This window comes from Macaca thibetana, chromosome 5, assembly GCF_024542745.1.
Source record: "Macaca thibetana thibetana isolate TM-01 chromosome 5, ASM2454274v1, whole genome shotgun sequence".
NCBI lineage: Eukaryota > Metazoa > Chordata > Mammalia > Primates > Cercopithecidae > Macaca > Macaca thibetana.
In genome coordinates, this window is record NC_065582.1 from 110,811,332 (window position 1) to 110,834,156 (window position 22,825).

At 34.0% G+C, this 22,825-nt stretch overlaps 1 long non-coding RNA gene across 1 annotated transcript; it reads right to left on the minus strand.

Moving 5' to 3' along the window:
* Nucleotides 1-4,765: 4,765 nt before the first annotated feature.
* Nucleotides 4,766-13,610, minus strand: LOC126954304 (uncharacterized). Its single transcript, XR_007725576.1, has 3 exons — nt 13,486-13,610; nt 6,746-6,819; nt 4,766-5,841 (listed from the first exon to the last, which is right to left on the minus strand). It is a non-coding gene; the product is annotated as an uncharacterized LOC126954304 (long non-coding RNA).
* Nucleotides 13,611-22,825: the final 9,215 nt, after the last annotated feature.

Sequence of the window (22,825 nt, forward strand, 5' to 3'; positions counted from 1 at the left end):
GTGTCTATCTTTTCTTATTCTATCAATACTCCAGTTTTGTTTGCATATCCACTTACCCTTCTCAATCATTTTCTTCTTATCACTATCACACAACACTTCCCATCCTTCAGGCCAAAGTTGAGGGCACAAGACAATATAAACCAAATTGATGCAAAGAGGCTTGTGCTGGGAGAGTCTGGAAGTTTTAATCGGTTTCTGAAAGCGCTACCAGGAAAGGGCCACTTCTTGTTGCATATGAACAAGGAGATAAGTACCCTGGTAGCTGCTTGAAGTTCCTTAACAATCTTGGAGGGGACAATCCTTGAGATTGATGGACTCTGTGGAAGGTTTAGAGGAGAGACAGAAAAATGAAAAGACGAAGTGCCTTTTATGATGTCAGTGGGTTAAGCCTCCCCTTCTACCAACAAACTATCAAGTTTTAGGTTTATGAATCTATAAATTTGTTTAAATTTTAATCTAGTTTCCATCAGGTTTTAAGACATTGAAAGCTTCAAGAGTTTTTAACTCATAAAATTTGTTGTATATAAAAACTTATTCAAAACATCTTGAAGCAGGGCCTTGGAAACTTTCTTTCATTATTTATTGTACCGACAATGTAGTTTCTTAGTTAAAAACAAAAACATACACATTTCGTTAAAGTCTTTTTTACTTTTAATTGCTTTATCTCCCTTTATCCCATCTTTCCAAGGTTGAAATCTGACCTTCACCCTCCTTTTCTCTTTTATTCTAGTGATCTTAAGTGTCTTTTTATTAATAAACAATTTTCATGGGATATAGAGTTCTTCCTAGATTTGGGAAGATATTTTCAATCTTTACTACTGCTTTTCCCTGCCTGGTTGAAAAAAAATCATGGCCAATTAGGTGACTATTAATTGTTCTAAATTATTTGAACCTTATATTTAATATTTCCTTTCCAACCATAGGAAGATGACATACTTTGTGAAATCATAATTGTAAATTTCCATTATTGCATTTGTCTTCCCCACAATTAGTACTAATAAGTAAAATTTTATCATACATTCAAGTGTGATAAAAATAATATTTATTAGAACCTACTATGCACCAAATACTATACACTGAGTTTTGCATATCTCATTTACCTTCACATCAATTTTATGAGGAAAATTATACCTCTATTTTATAGGTGATAAAATCTAGTCTTACAGCATGAACGTAAAGTCTCTTGCTTTTCCTACAATGTTACTTGCTTTAAAAGGTAGGTTAATAAATTCATATATATATATATATATAAATATTTTGTAATAAGATGCTTTGCATTTGATGAAATATTTATTTATTGATTGATTTTTATGCATAAATCTTTAGTGATTGTTAGTGATTGCAGTCTTTAAAGTTTCTATCATAAACTAAATATTCCAATACACCAATAAGAAATGACATTATTTAGAAAAGTTCGCTTAATCTATAGTGCATTACAGTTATCTATACCTTCATCTGTCTATTCTAGGTCCTAAATGGTGCATCTTAAATTCTTCCTTTGGAAAGCATGAGCATCTTAAAAGCATCCACAAATGTTCTTCAACTGATTCAAATTTTTACATTTCATCTACCTTAATTCATAAGACAAAAGATTACTTAGAATTGGGAAATCAAAATATGGTCCACAAATAGTAAAGTATGAATTGCCTAGGTTCAATAAACTTATTTTCCTTTTCTCCCACTACCTTCTCCTTTCCCTTCCCATTTTTTCCTCTTCTCCTTCTCCCGCTCCTCTTCTTTTGTCTTTTCAAAAAGACCAAGTAATGCCACATGAAGTTTTTCTTCACAGAGCTGCAAAGTTTAACTCATGTTCTCCAGTATCATTCTCATCTTTTTAATGTTTTTAATAGTTAATATAGAGTGAAATTTGATCTTGACTAGCAGGGGTAAGAATATAAGATGAACATAGTTATTGCACGTTATTAGTTCTCTGTTCATATGCTAGGCTTAACTCAATGCTAGGTCACTTCATACATAAAGCTGTATGTGAGAGGAAGACAGGCTTCTCTGTTTTCAGCCAAACTACCAAGGGCATATCTACCTGCCCCAAACAACTCTGCAGTGGCCAAGGTATTCTGGCTGTTTAAGTAATTAAAACATTGAAATAAGATAGTTGCAGCTGTCAATTAATTAGGACTGTGGGTGTCAAATATAATTAATTAGTTTCTTTAACAAATAGTTATTGTGTTCCTGCTCTATCATGTTAACTGGGGTTTTTATAGCCAATAGGGTAGACCTGGTCTCAAGCAAAATGAAGCTCATAGCCTAATGTGGGATGAAAATGGAAAACAGATGCAGATAATTAATGAACTTAAAAATGAGAACCTAAAAAGAGAATATTTGCTGGGAGAAAAGATTGATATTTTAAAGAAAGTGGGCCCACAAGCTTTTCAAAGAGGTAAAATTTAAACTATAACAAAAATAAATTGGAAGATACTAACTATGTGAAAGGGAAGAACATCCCAGACATTGTGCACACCATGTGCAAAGGTCTTAGGGTTGAAAGCAACTTGGTTTGTTTCACAAACTCAAAGACCATTCACGTGCCTAAAGTACAGTGAATGAGAGATGAGTGCAGTCACACATAAGATTTGAAAAGGAGCAAGAAGCCAGATTATGCAGTTATTTTCAGACCAGAGTAAATGCATTTGGTTTTGATTTTAACTGTAGTGGGAAGTTATTGAAAGACTTAATCTGCAGATAAATATGATGAAATTTATATTTTAAGATCCCTTTAATAGGTAGGTGAAAAATTGATCAGGATGTAAGATAAATAGAGGTGGCGAAAATGTGGAGGCTACTGGTAGAGCTTAGGCAAAAGATGATAGGGATGTGGACTAAAATTATGAATGTCAGGTGAGTAACAGAGGGTGGAGGGAAGACATATTTTGTATATAAGATCAAGAGAAGTATGACTGATTGCTTTGCAGACATCATAGGGGCATGCAAAGAAAGACTCAAGGAGAGGATTCTGGGATGGATAAATAAATTAGGGAGATAAAGGCAGAGAGGTAGTCCTTAAATCCATGGGAATGTGTGACATCATCATTAGTAAGAATGTTCAGAGACCAAAGAGGGTAACTCAAACTGGTACCCTGAGTGGTGCAGATATCTGGAAGCTTTATACAGATGGGGAGGTTAGCAAAAGAGGCCAGCAGAAATCCAGAGAATAAAAGAAAAACAAACAACAGTAGTATAAGTGATATTGCCCGCCCTCTCAAGACCCAACCAACACACATGTTTTTTTTTTTTTTAATTAGTTAACCATTTTATGATAATTTCTAAAACACTGGGTAAGATGAAGATCGGCAAATATTCGCTTAATTTGACAAGTCTTTCATATTGACTGTACTAGAGGAAGGAGCCAGACAATGGTGAGCTGAATGGGAGTGGTGGTGATCATAAAGTTGGATCAAGAGAAGGATTTGGTTTGTTTTTGTTTCATTCTTAGGTGCTGATTTTAGGCCAGGGTCAGGAGTGGTGTGGGATGGTAGTAGGTCATAGTTTAAAACTGATAAAAATAATCCAGAAATAGTTTAATGATAATATAGAGAGACAAAATTTTAAAAGACTTTGAAAATGAAATAAAGGATGGAATCTGAGCAAAAGTGGAAGTATTCTGTGATAGAAAAAAACAGGTTTTACTATTGTTTAAGAGTAGATAAAAGGAGAAAATGGAGTTCATACATAGACAGGTTGCTAAACCCCCTGCGTCGCTACCAAAACTGAACATCATATGCATTCAGGCATATGTGTTAGCTATAGATAATGTTTTTCCTTTATTTTAGGTCTGATTTTATGAGATTGGATATCATTATAAAGTTATTTATTTAATTTTTTAAAAAAATTGTGGTCTATCAGTAATCCAATTTTGTGCAAAAGTAAATTACAGCTTCCAACACTTAAATTAACATGTAAGTCAAAATGTTCTTTTAGTAAGCTATTGTACATTGTATATTTCATTCTGGAGTACAAGTCATATTATCAGAAATCAGTAATTCATTCTAAATTTTGATGACTTATTGTTTTCATAAATTTCTGCATTAAAAATTATGACTTAAAATATTTCTCTAAATATTTAAAAAATGGATCCCAAGTAAAAACAATCTAACTTACTCTAACTGAGGAATAAATCATTCTTTTCTAATATTAAGTGTTATTTGATTGATTAGTACTAAAAAAATTAACTGATGAAATCAGTTTTACTATTCAGAAGTCAATGTGTCCAATGAAAGGAATGATTGAGAAATTTTGAAATAGCTTTCAGAATGTGTATTAGATGTAGATAACTGCTATTTTAGAATTAAGTTTAAAGAAATATACCTTTCATAAGTTCTTGCAGAGAAGCAATGTTTGACACACTTAATATTTACCTCTTTATTTCCTTCCTGTATAAAGACATATTACCAACATATTGGCAGACCATATAAAATATATGCAAATGATTTGTGACCACATAAAAAACTTTTTACTTTTTTTTCACATGATGTAACAAATGATTTGAATTATGGAATTTGTAGTCCTTCTGTTAATTTGTGTATTCCTTTCTTGAATCAAAGAGATATGAAGTTCCCCATGGATGGATACATGCTGTGAAACCCATTTTTAATTTTTCTTTGAAGACATTTTATAGACTGTTACTACCACATGGTGTTTAAATAATGATAAATTGTGACAGAATTTCAATGAGATATAGAAAAAAATTATTTAGGGTGCATGATATGTATATTTAATCATTTTATTTTTTCACATATTTGTCATGAATCCAGGAGTGGCCTAAACTGTAATAGATGAAAGTGTCATATTTAATCACACTAATAAAATGTATATTCTCAATCACCAGCTTGTTTGAAATACATTTGAACTTCCAAAAAGCTTACTAAGTGAACAAATTAAAATCACTCAGGCTTGGCATATTTAAGATATGATCTGTAACACAGTTTACCTCTCAAGCACTCAACATATATATTTCCTCATGAATCTGAAATAAGTTAAAAAAAACACTGTAGTATTTCTTCAAAAGTTTAACACAGGCTTGGCTCAAGAATCAGACCTTGGGCTGATAAACAACAGAACATTCATTAATTCATACCTGCCAAGATTTTGTTAAATACCTGTTTCTGATAAGTAAATTTACATTGAATGCTACAGGGACTTTCTTGCATATTGAAAACAGTCATCAAATACAAACTTCTTCATTCTTGAATGCTTGCTTTTAGACAGGTTATTGTATTTTTCAAAATTAAGACAAACTGGAATATATAACTTCCTAAATGTGTTAATAGAAATTCTTCATGTTAAACAAAATTTATTTAGAGAATTTTGTACTAACTGAATTTATGAAGTAGCATGAACTTTTAATAATCTACTGGAGCCAGTTCATGTGTTCCTGTGTGTCCGATACCACTCTGCACTCAGCACAGGATACGCCTCAGACACACTGGTGTCAATTGCAGCTCATTGAGATCCACAGCTCGGCTCATGTTCTGTTTCCTGGTGTTCTTTATTTTTTATTTTTTATTTCCAAGAATTCTTACCCTGATATACCCCTTGTGTTTCTGTTTGTTTGTTTGCTTTTTCTTTTTCTTCTCCTCAGCGATGAGTCACAATAATCGCTTTTATTGGGTTGCTTTCTGGGCCTCCTAGTTGATGACTCATCTAATGAAGTCTGAGCCCAAGATCTTATCCTCAGACCCTTCTGGCATCTCTACAGTACCTCCAGTGGAACACGGAAGACACACTATGACCTTTTAAGTTCTATGGATGACACTGATTTCTCACAGGACTAAGAAAACTCTGAAAGATTCTTCTTTCTCACTGTATTGCAGCATCATCATTGGGCTAAACCAAAATTTAAAAATTTTAGTTACTTATATATATTCATAATGTATAATTTATAAGTATAAACATGTTTATATATAATTTTTAAATATATAAAATATATATAGCTTACAAATTTTATATATATACATATATATGTATGACTCTTAAACTGGGCACTAGAGCATTACTCATATGATATTTATTTCTTCTGAAAAAAGTTGTATGTAACATTGTTCAGCATTTGAAGTTTTAAATTCGGGTTCAAAACTGTAGAGTCCTGAAATGAAGTTTTAGAAGGACTATAAAAAGATGTTTTGTTTCTATCTTTCCAGATAAAGGAATGCACAATACAGGTCTTTTATCATGTGCTGTCAGTCATATGTCTCCAGAAAGATTAGATAAGATTCTCAGCAACTGAGCAGGAGATTGTTTGAGATCTATGTCCCTAGCCAGGCTAGACCTGAATAGTAGCATGACTTTTAGAGTCACTCAATTACCATACAACTAAGAGCTGACAAAGGATTTAACTGAGAACAATGGCAGAATTAGACGACATAATAAATAAAGACAAAAAGTGTCTGTGTATGCAGAAACAAAAAAATTATTAGTTGAGGCTCACATAGTTTTGCAATATACATATCTCTATACAAAATATTGTATGATATATAATGGAAATAAATAAAATAAGAAACTCAGATATATTTCAAATATTGCTTCTCTATATAGTACATTCAGTATTCAAACATTTTTTATCATATACAACAGCCAATTTCTAATCCACAAATTTTTAAAAAAATCTTTTCAGATTCACTGACTCTTTAAATTTGATTTTAGCTTTCTTCCTAGAAGTAAAAGCACATATTTATAGAACCACAATATTTGATACATAATTTCAGTTCAATGTGGTCTGACTGAAGTTTACCTGCAGATTAAGAAACTTTGCCTTGAGGAAAGCTGATAGGTTTCTCTCTCCTCAGCATACACCTCAAGGCCATCCTAAAGAGAACAAATTCTCTGTGGGTAAAAGGCAACAAAGTTTTTAAGAACACAAAATAAACAACCCTAGTAGAGTTGGGTCCTATTAATGGCCCCATTTCACAGGCAGAAAATACTCTTTGATTTCTTTCTTTGGGGCTTAGAGATGTCTCCTGCTTGGAGATAAGACCTCCACAGTCCAAGTGGAGCTGAGCTTAACAAGGTGGGCTCAGCTTAGCAATGGCAATATGGCTTCCTCTGCTTGTTCACATCACCAAGGATGAAGAGTAACTAGGGATTTGGCGTTGATACTCTCTCCAGAAAGCATGCATTTGGCTGGACTGGCAATTCTTGGGATAATGGAAGAAGGACTGATAGCCATTCAAGGCAGGGATCACGACCCTGACCATTTCTATCTTTGACAGTGACTAATTGTAGGTGTTGCTCTTTTGGGCTCTGGCTTATACTCTTTTCCAAGGATAGGATCTCATATCTCTGATTCTGGCTGGGATCATCCTGTTCCATCAGTTAGATTATTTTTACATTAGGGTGATACTATACACCCTACTAGCTGCATAATCAGAAGTGCTCATTTCAATATCACATCTCCCACATCAGACATTATAGACACTGAAATTTCATAGCCGATTCATATTTACTACAGATCCTTGAAAGTTGTGGTATTTCCTGCTGATTTGCTAGGGCCAAAATAGCACATTTCTGTATTATTTCGAGTTATATGAAAATCTGTCTTCTTAAATTTCAGAGATCAAGAACATTATTTGTGCAATTTGGTGCACAAAATTTGTACTTCTAAAACCAAGAAGTAGGCCTGAATTGTTCCCTTCATTTTGATAATAGATTGGTTTGTAAAGATTCCTGCTTTCTTCCCTTGTCTTTGTCATATCCTTGGAATCAGAAAGGAATCCTGATAAGATGACTGATGGAGGTCACAAGGCGAGTCTGTTATGAAGGGCTGCCCTGGGACGTAAATCAACACCTTGACTCTATTGTTGTATTACTTAAATCAACTGATATTAACATGTTAGTAATATAACAATTAGCTATTAAGCTTTTTAATTGCCAAAAATTTTATATAGATGTTCAAACCAATTGCAAATGGGAACAATTGGAAAATCACTTAAAATTTTGCTTTAATATCAATTTTACTAAATCCTTAGTCACTGGAATATGGAGCATGAGGAACAGTTAAAGGCTAACTTTATAATAAAAACTGCATTATTAGAAGTTATTCTTAAATCGTACACAATTGTTTAAGATTAAAAAATCAGACGTTAGATACAGAATTTCCCCTCCTTTATTTCTATTTCAGAATTCTGTAATATGTGTCATTTAAGGCATTTTCATTTAGACTACATACTTTTGGTAAATTATTGCTATAATAATAACTAGGGAAAAAACCTAGATGAACTTCTTTCCCTGAAACACTTTCATAATTGTCATAAACTTTCTAAAACTTTAGTTATAAAAGTTTGACTGTTTTGCCTACTTAGCTCTGCTACCCAAAAGGAATATGTAACTTCCATTAATATTACAGGGATTGAGATTGTTATAAATGGTAAAATTACCCTTTGTTATTTTTCTTATATTAAACTCTACTATAAAAATAGACTTTGGAAACAATGAATAGTGTTTTTATATTTATAATGTCAATTAATTTATAAGTGTGTAACATCAGTTTTATAATTTATAATTTATAATACCAGTTATAATAGCAGTTGAAGGTTATTCCAAGATCATGTTGTCAGGCAATTCTTATTTCCTGTTGTGGTAACCAAGTATTTATTTCAATAGTTTATAAATGCTAACAATGATAATGTAGAAAGAGCTTGTAATACACTACCACAGCACAATAGAAATCAAGAAACAGTAACAAGTATTACAAAACTGCAAAATGGATCAAAGTTTAACAGTAATGGCATATGGATCTTACAACTCAAGATGCCAGAGGATTATTAAGATCAGGCTTGTTGAGCCCTAAAGTCATTACCCTACTGTTAATATTTGATAATTAATATGAGATACTCTGGTAGAAGTTAGTTCTGAGAAATATTTCCTTCATAGTTAGTGCTAATTAATATCTTTTTTTTCTTTCAGCTACTGGTAAGGATAAACTGTGTCAAAAAAGATACTAGGTATAACCAAATATAAACTCTGACAACTACTAGTTGCATGACTTGAGACAAGTTATTTAATCTTTCTCATTTTCAATTTATGATTCTGGCAACTTGTTTCAATGATACTTTGAGGAGATTTGTAAGAAATACATAGGGTCACACAGGTAAAGACAATTAGTACATCATCTGGCATTGTGCTTGTTCAATAACTGTTGTTCTTAGTTACATTTTTGTTGTTAATCTAATTTTTGGTGTTTAAAGAATAAATTTTTGGTAAACCTAAATTTATCAGGATTTCATATATATATGTATAACATATACTCATTACTCATATACTCATTATGAGTGTGTGTGTGTATGTATATATATATTTAGAGACAAAACCATAAATTTACATTGTATAGGGATGTGTGTTATATTAATCATGGATCAGATAAAAGGAGAGTAACCGATGTGATTTTGTTAATTTGCTGATAGTTCTTTCGTGGACTTATTAGATCTCACAGTTTCCTTACTCAAAAAAAAAAAAAAAAAAAAAAAAAAAAACCCAAAACGGGAATACTTTTTTCTTTTTTTGAGACAGAGTTTTACTTTGTCACCCAGGCTGCAGTGTGAGGCAGGATCCTTGCTCACTGTAGCCTGAACTTTCCAAGGCTCAAGCAATCCTTCCTTCTCAGCCTCCCTAGTAGTTGGGACTACAGGTGCACACCACTATGCCTGGTTAATTTTTGTATTTTTTGAAATGATGAGGTTTCGCCCTGTTGCCCAGACTGGTCTTGGCTTCCTGGGCTCATGCAATCCACCTGTGTCACCCTCAGGAATAACATTTAATATCTAGAAATTAATTAAAGATAAATGGAGATTAAACATTTAGAGGATTTAGATACATTTCCTCTTTACATTTACTATTCTTAATAACTTCATCTCACTTAAATATATAAAGCACAACAGCTTATTTACAACAGCTTAGTGTCTAAAATAGACTAAATATTATATATAACCCAAACCAGGAAAGCATTTTTCAGAGATATAAATGTCCCTCTGAAATCTTTACATGCTTTAATGAAAATTGAATTTATTTGATGTTGCAGTTCAAATCCAGAGATATGGAGTGTAAGACAGTGAATTCATTATCCATATATATCTAGATATATCCTTTATGTATCTGGCTTTTCTTAGCTGTATAATCTGAAGTAATTTAATTATTTTTTCTCAATTTCTGCTTCTTTAAAATAGATTACTATTATTATTACTAAGGATGCTACAGTTTCCACCACCACTACTATTACTTCTCAAGGCTAGTGTAAAATAACAAAAATATTTTTAAAATATTAAAAAATAGTGTAAATCATGATGCATTTCTTAAACCCAGGAGACACACTAAGATATTTGTTTACACACATGCATGTTATATGTTTATGATACAGGAGAGTTCCCTGATTCCCCTGGCAGGACGTGACACAGGGTTGTGGCTTGCCTGTTCAGCAGCTGCCACTGCTCAAACCCCTGGCAGGAAGGGGAATACATAGGCAGGTAGATGAAAGAGACAGGGTGAATGCTTTGGGGTTCAGCCCTGCAGTAGTGTCTAGGGGTGGGTGCCTGCAGCCCCGGTGTTATAATGCTCTTGTAACCTTGTCATTCACAGACGGCTTACATGTTAGTCAGCTCTATGGATCCTCTGGCTTTTCAAGGGCAGAGAGCTAGTGTGACAGCTTTCTGTACCCCAAGCTCTTGTTCAGAGCGTGGAAGAATTGAGTCATACACGGGCTTGAAGGATACATTCATGATTTTATTGAGTGGCAGAGGTGGCTCTCAGCAAGATGGATGGGGAGGTGGGAGGGGGATGGAATGGGAAGATGAACTTCCTCTGGAGCTTGGCCATCCATTGGCTGAACTCCTCTCTGTCCATCCCCAGCTGAACTCCTCTCGGTGTTCAGAGGTTCCTTTCCCTCTCTCTTTCTTTGCCATGCTGTTCTGTCATTCTTCTGCTTGTCTCCTTGTCTGACCATCTGCTCATCTGCTTCTAGAGCCTGGGGTTCAGGGTTTATGTGGATACAGGATAAGGGAGTGGTAGGCCAAAAGGCAACCTTTTGCGTGTGAAACAGAAATGTCTTTCCCACTTAGGGTCACGGGTCTCCAGGCTTGAGGGTGAGGCCTTTCCTGGGGAACTCCCCTCTTCTACCCAATATTTCCCTGTCTCCTGTCTGTATCATTTACATATATGAGAAGGTCTATATAATCATCATTACTACTCTAAAACTGAATGCAAATCCTCAGAGCTGTCCTAACATTTTTCAGTACCAACACGACATCCCCTACTTGTTTCTGATGTCCTTTCCAGCTATTCTTTAGCATTTATGAACAAAAACTTACCATTAACTTCACAGAAAGTGAATTCCCATTCAGATGTCTGGTTAATCATATTATTGTATAATATTTTCTCATTTTTCCTTTCCATAAAAAATTATTTACTGTAACTTGGAAGTGAGTGTTCACAAAATCATAACTATACATGTTGCTCTTTCAAATGCAGAAAAATCTATCATTTTATCTAAAACTGACAAGTACCCCATACATATTATTTTCTTTTGAAAACATCATCCAAGAGATATAGAATTCTATTAGCATTACCAGTTCAGGTTATATGACTGTGAAAGTGGTATGGAGGGAAATGAAATAAAAAAATTATTTCTTAATAATAAGTGTGAGTTTTATTCAGGATTTTTGGTGGAAATGACAAATTGAGAAAAAAAGATACCACTTTCAGCCAAGATACTGAAAAATTGAATAATTCTGATAGGTACAATTACTTAAGATACAATTACTATAATTTGAAATGGGATAAGGGGTGCAGAAAAAGATGAAAGGGGTAACTAATCTTTATTACGTATCTGTGATATGTTAGTCTATTACAGATACAATGTGGGTTCTGTAATCAGGAAGTTGGTGTTCAAATCCAGGCTCTTCAGCTTACTAGTTGGTAACCTTGACTGAGTTATTTATCATGTCTGCATACCTCAGTTTTTCTTAACCATTAAATGGAAATAATAATAATACCTACTTTGTAAAATTCCTATGTGGATTAAATTTAAATGTATAAAACAGAGCATACCATAGGTTTATTTTTACTTTTAAAGAATAGGAAATGAAAATCTGTGAAAGTTAAGAAATTCTCAAGGTCACTGCAGTCAGTAAGATGGATCAGAACTGGGATCCACCTACTTTTAAGTCAATGCTCTTTCTACTGTGCTAAAATGAGGTTAGGATAATAATAGATTGTGAAAATATCAATAGTAGGATCAAACTACAAATGAACTGTGCCAAGATGAAATTTAAGGAAAAGCGAATGACATGAAAAACAGATAGATAGTAGTTTTACTGTAATTACAAGAACTTGAATGTATGGCAACGTAGCATTCAATAAACGTAAGATTGAGCTCAAAATTTTCTGGGAGGCTTTGCCGCTTACTGTGGGGTGTTTGATATTCTGTGTCTTGTTTCCCTCTGAGGGTGTATTCAGAACCCTCTCTATTTCCTTGTCATTAAGCAACATTCAGTCATTTTTTAGGTCCCACTGTCCCAGCCTGAGATTGCTAAATTCAAAAAGATTTTAGAGAAAACATAATAGTTTTGTAAGAAAATCTTTTATCACCATGGTCAAAGTCATCATTGTTTCTCCCCTGGACTAGTGTAAAGGCCTCATTACTCATGCATCTTCTGTTTGTTTCTTATAGGTCAGCTGGCATGAGTTGTATACAGCATAAATCAATGCCCCCTACCCCCACCTAAAACCATACAAAGCTTTCCAATATTACTTTCAAGGAGACCTAAGTGGCTTATCATGGTCTCCAAAATCACACATAATTTGGCTCCTGCATACCCTATCACATCCATTCACATTACCAATCTAACTTACAGACTCAATCACAATGGATTTTCTTCTTTCTGTCTTTTGATCACAGAAATCTTAATTCCTCTTGCAATTCCTTTGCCCTGGAATGGTCTCTTTCAAGGTCAGGTCTCACCACTGACTTCTTTTGTAAATTATTTTCTTTCTTAGTTTTTTACTTCTTTGTTTATCTTCCTCCTCCCTAATCGCATGTAAAGTAGAATAGAAGCACCATGAAACCACGGATTTATCATAGTCAGTTCCATACCTTTATTATGTTTAAGTGACAAGTAAATAAATAACATGTTGTCCTTTTCATGCAGAGACAAATCATCAGTATGGCCCATTATTTGGATAATTTCCCTATTTTACTTTTGAATTTGCACTAATATATGTTCTTTTGTATGTCATTTATTGTGTAGCTGAGAGGAATTAAAGGTGTCTCTTGTGATCAGGTACCTACATGAGAATAGAAATAATTAAAAATTATACCCATATATTTCTGAGGGATGCAGCTGATTTTCTGAGGCAATCCATTGAGTGGTTACAATGGGCTCTTAAATAATTGCATTTTCTTGAATTGGTATGCTGTGACTAAGGTACCTGTGATAACAGAGGATTGATTTCCCTCTTTACTTCCCATCCAAGTTCAAACCTTACCTTAAGAAGAAACAATTAGATTGCCTCTAAATACAGTGTTACTGATGAGCTTGTTCCATGGTCAATGGTGGAAATCAATTTTCATTTAAGAACCTACAGTACTTAGCCTTTTTCCTTTTCTGTAGTCTTTATTGATTCTTCTTTCCATAGAAAGACACTATCCATTCTACTGTAGCCAGGCGCTGTTTCCAAGATTCCATAATAATGGAGTAAAAGTTCTCAGAGAGCTTTCCTAGACTGGCAACATGCCCATTTTTTTTAATATGCAGAGGAAGGCCATTCTATCTATCACTGAGAATGGGAGAAGACTTTCATTTAAAAGAGACAGAAACAGTATCATGAAAAGCCTCAAAATAAACTCTTCTCTGGCCTGTCCAGAGATTTCAGCAGCAAGAAAAAATTAAAAGAATACTTGGATGGATTATAAATTAATCTTTTAATTAAGTGTGGCCACCAGTTTCTTCAGGTCAAGGAGCAGCTTGAAATGATTCCCTCTGTCCCTCCCAAGCTCAGAGATAAGGGGATTTTGTGTGTAGGGGGTTTTCAAGGGATATTTTTTTCACCAAAAAGAGAACATTATTCAGAAGTAATTTTTAATGTTAGTGTTATACACCATGTGGCTTCTAGATTTGTAAGACAGAAGAGTCTGCCTTATCTGAGGAATGACTGCTGGTTTTAACAGCAAAGTTGTTTTCTGGAAGGTGCCTTCTCAGATTATGCCACCCTCCCTTCTTGGTTTACAATGAGGATTACCTATGAATATCGTGAGAGGTGAAAACAGTCTATTTCACATTTGGGTTTCATAGATTCATTTGCTCTGAGGTGAGTTTTCTGATAAACATTTAGTGAACTGCCCTTCATTTAGAATTGCAGCTCTGTGTATTTTGTAATGGGGGATAGTGTCTATGATCCCTCTAGTTTTCATTAAAATGAGTGACCTGGTAGGGGAAAAAACAATAGAACCTAAGCCTTATAATTAAATATTCCTGATATTTTTAACGTACAAATAACAGTAGATAACGCATATTCATTCTAATATAATCAAAACAGGAAAAATGCTGCTTTTAGGAGCTAAATGAATCAGAAATATAACAAGTTTTTATGCCAATACTTTGATACTATACTTTGCTACCAAAATTGTGTTTTAGTTTAACATTTTTCATTGCCAAACTTTTACACCTGGGAATCTGGCATTGTATATCCATGATACTAAGAAAATTCCATTTTTCCCTGAGATGCTAATTAGACTTCTCTAATCCAGCTGTTAAAGTCAGACAAAGCAGGAGAAAGAGCTAAATTAATAAAGATCTCAGATGATCACCACCTAGATATCTACACTTCTTGCGGTTAAAAAAAAAAAAAAAAAAAAGCATGTGAATAAATTTTTGAAATATTTCATGGAAAAGTTTGGGGTGTAAGGCATACATATGTATTATTAATCGAGGAAAATGATGAACACGTCTCAATCATTTTAGGAGATTTATTTGCCAAAGTTAAGGACATGCTCAGAAGACAGGTCTATGCCTTTCTCTGATGATGATTTTGAGGGCTCCAAATTTAAAGAGGAAACGGCGGGATACTGAGAAGCACACAGTTTTCACATAAACAAAAGGGGCAGAGGAAAAATGTGGGGAATCTGCATTTTACCTAAGACAAAGCAGACAAAATAGGATAGGGAAACAATCAGATACACATTTGTGTCTGGCAGGCGTGACTGAACATGTAAAGATAAGCTATCAATCTGCATTGTCATGGTGAAGTTTTAACAGCTCACCGAGAATTTCCTGTGGGCAAAGTATGGGGGAGGCATGTAGCTTTTCATTTTGTACTCATATTATTTAGGAACCAAAAGGGGGAGGCAGGTTTGCATAACCCAGTTCCCAGCTTGACTTTTCTCTTTGGCTAAATGAGTCTGGGGTCCCCAAATTTACTTTCCTTTCACTACATATTTAAGTATCACTTAATGATAACAACAAAGGTTAGAAAATGTACACCTTTCTAACTTATCTACAAAGATACTGTATAATTATATAATAATAAATGTGTTTTTTCTTATATATGTTAGAATTATTCATTCAAACAGGAAATTATCAGTTAAATGAAGAGCAGACTGAACAATTTAGAGAGGAAAAAATTGAAGGAAATAATTGTGCTGAATACTTTTCCGTTAACAATGGGATAGTTAGTTCCTAGCAGTCTGAGTCACCTGGTTTCACTAATGTGTTTTATGTATATTCTAATATTCTTGGTGCAGTTTTTTTTTTTTTTTTTTTTCGGTCTTTATATAATCAGGATTTTTTTTTTTAAATTATGGAACATATTATGTGCATGACATGCTACTTGGAACCTAAAGAGAAAACAGCAGGACTATATTGGTACATTTTCTTCCAAATCCAGAAATCCAAGTACATTAAAGAAGAGTAGGTTTTTAATTAAAAGAAGTATATTTTCTTATGATGGATAGAGTTAGCAGATAAAATACAGGACACTGAGTTAAATTTGCATTTGAGGTAAACAATGAATATTTTTATTATTATATCTCAAATATTGTATGGGATGTACTTACACTAAAAATTATTTGTTGTTTATCTGACTGATTAAATTTAGTCTAAATATGTCCTTTGCAATACTTAGGACATATTTATAATAATTTTTTTTTCATTTCTTTCTAAAATATGTATTAACTTGGTATACTTCATTTTCATTTGCTAAATAATGACCAATTGTGGGTCATTTGAGTTATAAAAAATTATGTAAATACATTTAAACATCTATAGCTTTACCATATATAAATAATTATGTCTAATATTTTAACATACTTCCTTATACACTTTTTGAATGAATATTTGACTAGAGTTAAGCTCAAAATGCTAATTTTTATTTTTAAATAAAAATAAAATAGTGTCAATACTAGACTACAATTTACATTATTTTGAAAACAGGTAATGTTACTCTTGGTAAATTTATTAGTCTTTCCAACATAGTAAAAAGAATAGTCATTTCATACATTTTAAAGTATTGAGAAAACATAATTTAAATTGCTTTTTCAATGAAGAATGTCATCACAATGAAATATATTTATGTTAAGGGACATAAAGAACTATTCTGTTTAGTGATTCTTCTAGCATGAGTTACTGTAAAAATAATTGGCTATTTTATAAATTAGAAAGGGAGAGTAACTATTATTCTTCTAAGTATTTATGAAACAGAAAAATATTTAATTAAGCAATAGGGTAAAGTTTTTTGTGCACAGAAAATATTTCCTAGAAATGAGAAAAAAAAATGACTACATGACAAGAAAAGTTAAAGGAAGCAGTGGGGAATAAAACTTCATCTTTGTGTGACAGAATATACCTGACAACCAACTCCTGAGTCGTTGTGCTTAATTAAGGAAAGACTTGAAAATTCTTTTACAAATCGTTTTTCATTTATGCATCTCAATTTGATTTCAATTCAGGTAAATTAGGATAAATCTGGAAGGGTTTTTTTGTAGATAAATGTATGGCTAGTTTATTTTCTGAAGTTTTGCATATTTAAAGGAAAACACTAGCTTTCACATATGAAAAATGATTTGATATGTCATTTTTTAATAATGATTTATTATTTTTAAATTCTCAAAATACAAACCCATTGTCTTCTAATACAACACTGGAGGAAAAGAACACATTTCCATCTCTGTTTTCCAGTTTTGTTACTCCCTCCCTCAGTTTTATTTCTGTTTTCTATATGCATATCAATAGGCCTTTTTATTTTTCCTTTTATTCAAAAGCTTCCAACTTGTTATCTAGGTATTTAGTGATCCATCTACTTAACATTTACATGCCTGCCTTCAATTCAGTTTCTTATTTTCTTATTTTATTAATTGGTGTTTGTGATCTTTTAGTTCTGTTTATTGAAAATAGGATGTCAGAACTGAACATAAAATCAAAATTCTCTTTCCTTCATATTTATTATATTGCTTTAATTTATCTATCAGTTCCTTGTCTCCTTTTTAAAAAATAACTCTGTTGAGACATTTTACATATCATATAGTTCACCCATTTTGAGTGTACAATTCAATAATATTTAGTGCATTTAGGAAGTTGCATAATCATTACCATAAAATAAATTTAGAATATTTTCATAAACGCATTAAGATACCTCTCATGCATTTATTATTAAGTCCCATTCCTGGCCCCAGGAAACCATTAGTTTACTTTGTGTTTCTATAGATTTACCACCTCTGGACATGCCATGGAAACGGAGTCACAGGACATGTATTCTTTTATGTCTAGGTGCTTCATGCTTCATTTTCTTCTTTACTCTCTGAGTGTTTCTGGATTATCTTCTATATCACTGCTTCAATTTTTTACAGCTAAAATTGTGCTCAACCACTTCCAATATAGATTTTGATTCCAATATTACACTTTCACTTTCTTGAAATTTTTTTTTTAAAAGCCCTCACACACACATACACCCACACACCTACTCCCCAACACATATATACATCATAATCTCATTCTTTTATTTTTTTCATCTCCCGACGTTAACACCGTATTCCAGATATTAGGAGACTGGGATTATATTCCTGTGAAAAATAGCACTTATGAAATAACTAAAAACTTCCTGGTTTTTTTGATGGTAGGGTCTTGAGAATGTAGCATTTATAGACATTACAAGTTGTCTTTAATTTTCTGGGGGGGAATTCAGATGTATCTTGAGAAATTCGGAAATAATTTTTCCATATGGTAATCATGCACCTTGTCAGTTATTATCACTGGAACCAAGTACTTTAAATAGTAAATAAAGGACTAGGTCAAAGATGTATCATCTAAGGGAGGAACATCAATCATTAAGTTAAGATGTTGAGAAGAAAGTAACACTTTGCCTGGGCCAATTGCCACTAACTCAAAGTCAATTAAGTGGTTGAGTGGGTGGGTGAGCTTTCAAAAGATTTAACTGTGCTCTGAAGTTTTATGTGTAACTTTCTTTTTTCTGAAGATTATCTTAATAACCTTCCTAAATGGAGTAAACCTCAGTACCCCAAATTTTAAGAACTCCTGTCAAGTCTTAAATTAATATCTTAAATAATGACACAGTGTCATTTGGGGCATATAAATATTCGTGTCTGATTGCTTTTTTCTCTCCTATTATATTGTCCAGTGATTTCTGAACAAAAGCAACATTTCCAGTTAGTGGAAGAAGCATCAGAATTTAAAAGAAAAAATATCATTATAGAATAAAAAGGCAACTAGATCAACAAATATCCTCCCTTTAAATTATCAGGTGCCTTAAATGTATTTTGATATAATTACAATGTATCATAAAAATAATTATCTCATTGTCTTTTATAATCAGTTTCTTGAACGAGGACAGAAGCTGAATGCTGTATAAAATAATCATTAGTGCCTGTAGAATAAGAAAATGTTAACAATGGCCTTGATTCCTAGAGTAAAGATACAAAGTTCAATGAGGAAAATATTGCTAATTAGCTCAAATCTTACCGTTGTTGAAAAATGTTAATTATTTAATGGATTTTGAAATGCTTAATTATGTTTCCTGCCCTCAGTAAAACATTTATATAAATGAATAATCAACATATTTTTATTTGCCCATTGAGGGAAAGAAAATTAAAGAAGTCTTTTAATAACTTTCTCAGTCAAAATTTTAAGAGAAATGTGTTTTTTATAAAACTCTTACTCCTATGTTCTTAGATGAATTGAAATATTATCAATTTTAAAAAATTAAAATGTAATTTTCTTTAAGGAATATACAAAATTAAAACATACATTTAGGGCCAGGTACAGTGGCTCACTCTTGTAATCTCAGCACTTTGGGAGGCCAAGGCAGGCAGATCACTTGAGGGCAAAGGTTCAAGACCAGCCTGGCCAACATGACAAAACCCTGTCTCTACTAAAAATACAAACAAACAAACAAACAAAATAGCTAAGCATGGTGGCATGCACCTGCAATCCCAGCTACTCAGGAGCCTGAGGTGGGAGAATTGCTTGAACTCGGGAGGCAGAGGTTGCAGTGAGCCGAGAACATGCCACTGCACTCCAGCCTGGGTGACAGAGAGATTCTGTCTCAAAGAAAAAAAAAATAAATAAAAAATAAAAACCCATCCATTTAGTTTCTTTTGGATGATGTAGGCATCTCTAAATATTTTCATCAGAAACATAAACAGGTACTAAAATTAAATAAAACTAAGTCACATGATGTAGCAATTATAAAATATGGTTGTATTAAATTATTATCTATTGAATGAGTTTATGGTGAAAAAGCACAGTAGTATAGAACAATCCTAACTTGAGTAATTTGAATTCTGGCACCGTTGGGAACTATTGGAATTGTAGCTCTGTCATAGAGTTTATCTTGTCTAATGAATGGGAGACATTAATATAGATATAAGAATCATGTATATTCAGCATCATGAAGCAAAAATCAATCAATCAATTAATTCAAAACAAGAAAACAAAATTCCCACACTATAAAGATACATAATACCAACATTTAGATTTCCCAGTGCTAACCCTTGTTCTTGTCTGTGTTCTATGACATATGCTGAGGACATGCAAGGATAACATGGAAACCATCAACATCCAATTTTTTTTTTTTGCAATGTGACTAATGCAAACAAATTTTGTCCCGGTGTTATAAAAGCTGTGTCCAACAAAGAAGGCTGAAAAGCAAAGAGAGCTTAAAATGCTAGATTTGTTTTGCTTTATTTACTTCTCAATGGATTTCAGGTTTAGATAACTTGTGTCTATAAAGACATTGTTAAGATGTGTTGCTCTTACTTCTTTGGATCACAACGCTGGGAAATATTAGTGTTTTATTATAGGAAAAGAAATATTATCTGCCTTTACTTCATATTTCCACCAAGAAAGAGAAAATTTATGCTTAAATTTCTGTCATCTTCCCAACGGAGATGTGGGAGCTGAAGGATGAGGGGAGAAATGAAAGACTTTTCACTCTCCTACCATCTCTTTTCAAGGGGCATTGCTGCTATTTGAACTAATCAGTCACTGAGAATTTGACTTTCCCTAAAAGGCAATAAAGATATTCCGTGCTCGTGGGGTAAGCTTTTTCTTTTTTTTTTCCTTTTTCTTTAAGTCAATCTAGTGAAAACATAATTATCAGTGTCTGCTCCTGGCAGTTCCAGGATTAAGCTTTTACTCTCCCAGCAATGGAGCATTGCACACGTCGTTGTTGCATGGAGCAGAAGGTGTTGCTTCTGATATCCCACTAGTATCCCTGAACATGAGTCCCAAGATTTAGCTTTACAGAATAATCCAATTTGTCTCTTAGTAAAGTATCTTCAAGAACTCATCTTTTAGTAACGTTTTACCTTGCAATATGATGCATCTTTCTTACTATTAATGAAGTACCATTTCCACTCAATTGGCTATTGCCTCATTGAAGGGGATAAGATCACACAATCAGCATTTTTGTAGAATGGATTATCATTTGTATAATGAATTATAAGTTTCAATTTATCAGCTTTCCATGCACCCACACCAGCACATAATCAGGACTAGTGTGTAACAGTTTACATTTTTAAATAGATCCAACTGATAGATTTAACAACTACTACTTGAGAGCCCCCCCCCTTTTTTTTTTTTTTTTTTTTGAGGTGGAGTCACCATCTATCATGCAGGCTGGAGTGCAGTGGCATGATCTCGGCTCACTGCAACCTTCGCCTCCCTGGTTCAAGCGATTCTCCTGCCTCAGTCTCCCGAGTAGCTGGGATTACAGGCTCCCGCCACCACTCCAAGTTAATTTTTGTATTTTTAGTAGAGACAGGGTTTCACCACGCTGGCCAGGCTGGTCTTGAACTCCTGACCTCAGGTGATACGCCCGCCAGTAGTCTTCTTTAAAAATAGAAAAATTAGGCCGAGTGTGGTGGCTCATGCCTGTAATCCCAGCACTTTGGGAGGCCGAGGCGGGCGGATCACAAGGTCAGGAGATCGAGACCACAGTGAAACCCCGTCTCTACTAAAAATACAAAAAAAAAAAATTAGCCGGGCGCGGTGGCGGGCGCCTGTAGTCCCAGCTACTCAGGAGGCTGAGGCAGGAGAATGGCGTGAACCGAGGAGGCGGAGCTTGCAGTGAGCCGAGATCGCGCCACTGCACTCCAGCCTGGGCAACAGCGTGAGACTCCGTCTCAAAAAAAAAAAAAAAAAAAAAAAAAAAAAAAAAAAAAAAAAAAAAAAAAAAAAAAAATAGAAAAATTAGGCCGAGTGTGGTGGCTCATGCCTGTAATTCCAGCACTTTGGGAGGCCTAGGAGGGGGGATCACTCGAGGTCAGGCGTTCCAGACCAGCCTGGCCAACGTGGTGAAACCCCGTCTCTACTAAAAATACAAAAAATTAGCCGAACATCGTGGCCAGCGCCTGTAGTACCAGTTACTCCGGAGGCTGAGGCAGGAGAATGGCGTGAACCCGGGAGGCGGAGCTTGCAGTGAGCGGAGACGGCACCACTGCACTCCAGTCGACTACAGAGAGAGACTCTGTCTCAAAAAACAAACAAACAAATAAAATTAGGCCAGGCATGGTGGCTTATCCCTGTAATCCCAGCACTTTGGGAGGCCTAGGAGGGGGGATCACCTGAGGTCAGGAATTCCAGACCAGCCTGGCCAACGTGGTGAAACCCCGTCTCTACTAAAAATACAAAATGACCCAGTTGTGGTGGTGGGTGCCTGTAATCACAGCAACTCAGGAGACTGAGGCAAGAGAATCACTTGAACCCAGGAGGCAGAGGTTGCAGTGAGCCGAGATCCTGATGTTGCACTCCAGACTGGGTGACAGAGCAAGACTCAGTCTCAAAAAAAAAAACAAAAAAGACCTTTTTTTTTTTTTTTTTTTTTTTTTTTTCCCACAGAGTTATCATGTCGAAGTCTTCCTCATTCTGTCTATGCAGGAAATATTTTATCCAATACTATGGTTTCCTTACTGGTTGTTAGCTGGCAATATCTCAAAACCACCACTCAATGTTAGATTAACTTGGAATTGATTAAGAAGAAAGCAACATTAGGTGGTGAGAGGATATTAGCAGCCATAAACAAACTAAGTAAAACTCTCAAGGAAATCTATGCAATCTGAGTTAGCAAGCAGTAAGACTCCTTGCATGAGAGAAGAAAGTGGAAGGAAGAAGGAGAAAATAAGATGTTAATGAAGGTCATCTTACAGGCTACATCACGAGAACCAGATATAGAAGCCAGTGCTAACTTTTTCAACACTAATGGGTCATCCAAAAAAGTTTTTGTGTGTTATCTTTATTAATTGTATACCTAAATTGAAGTTTATAAGAATAAGCTAATCTAATTGTCTTTTTAAAACTATTTATTTAAATTTAAAAAA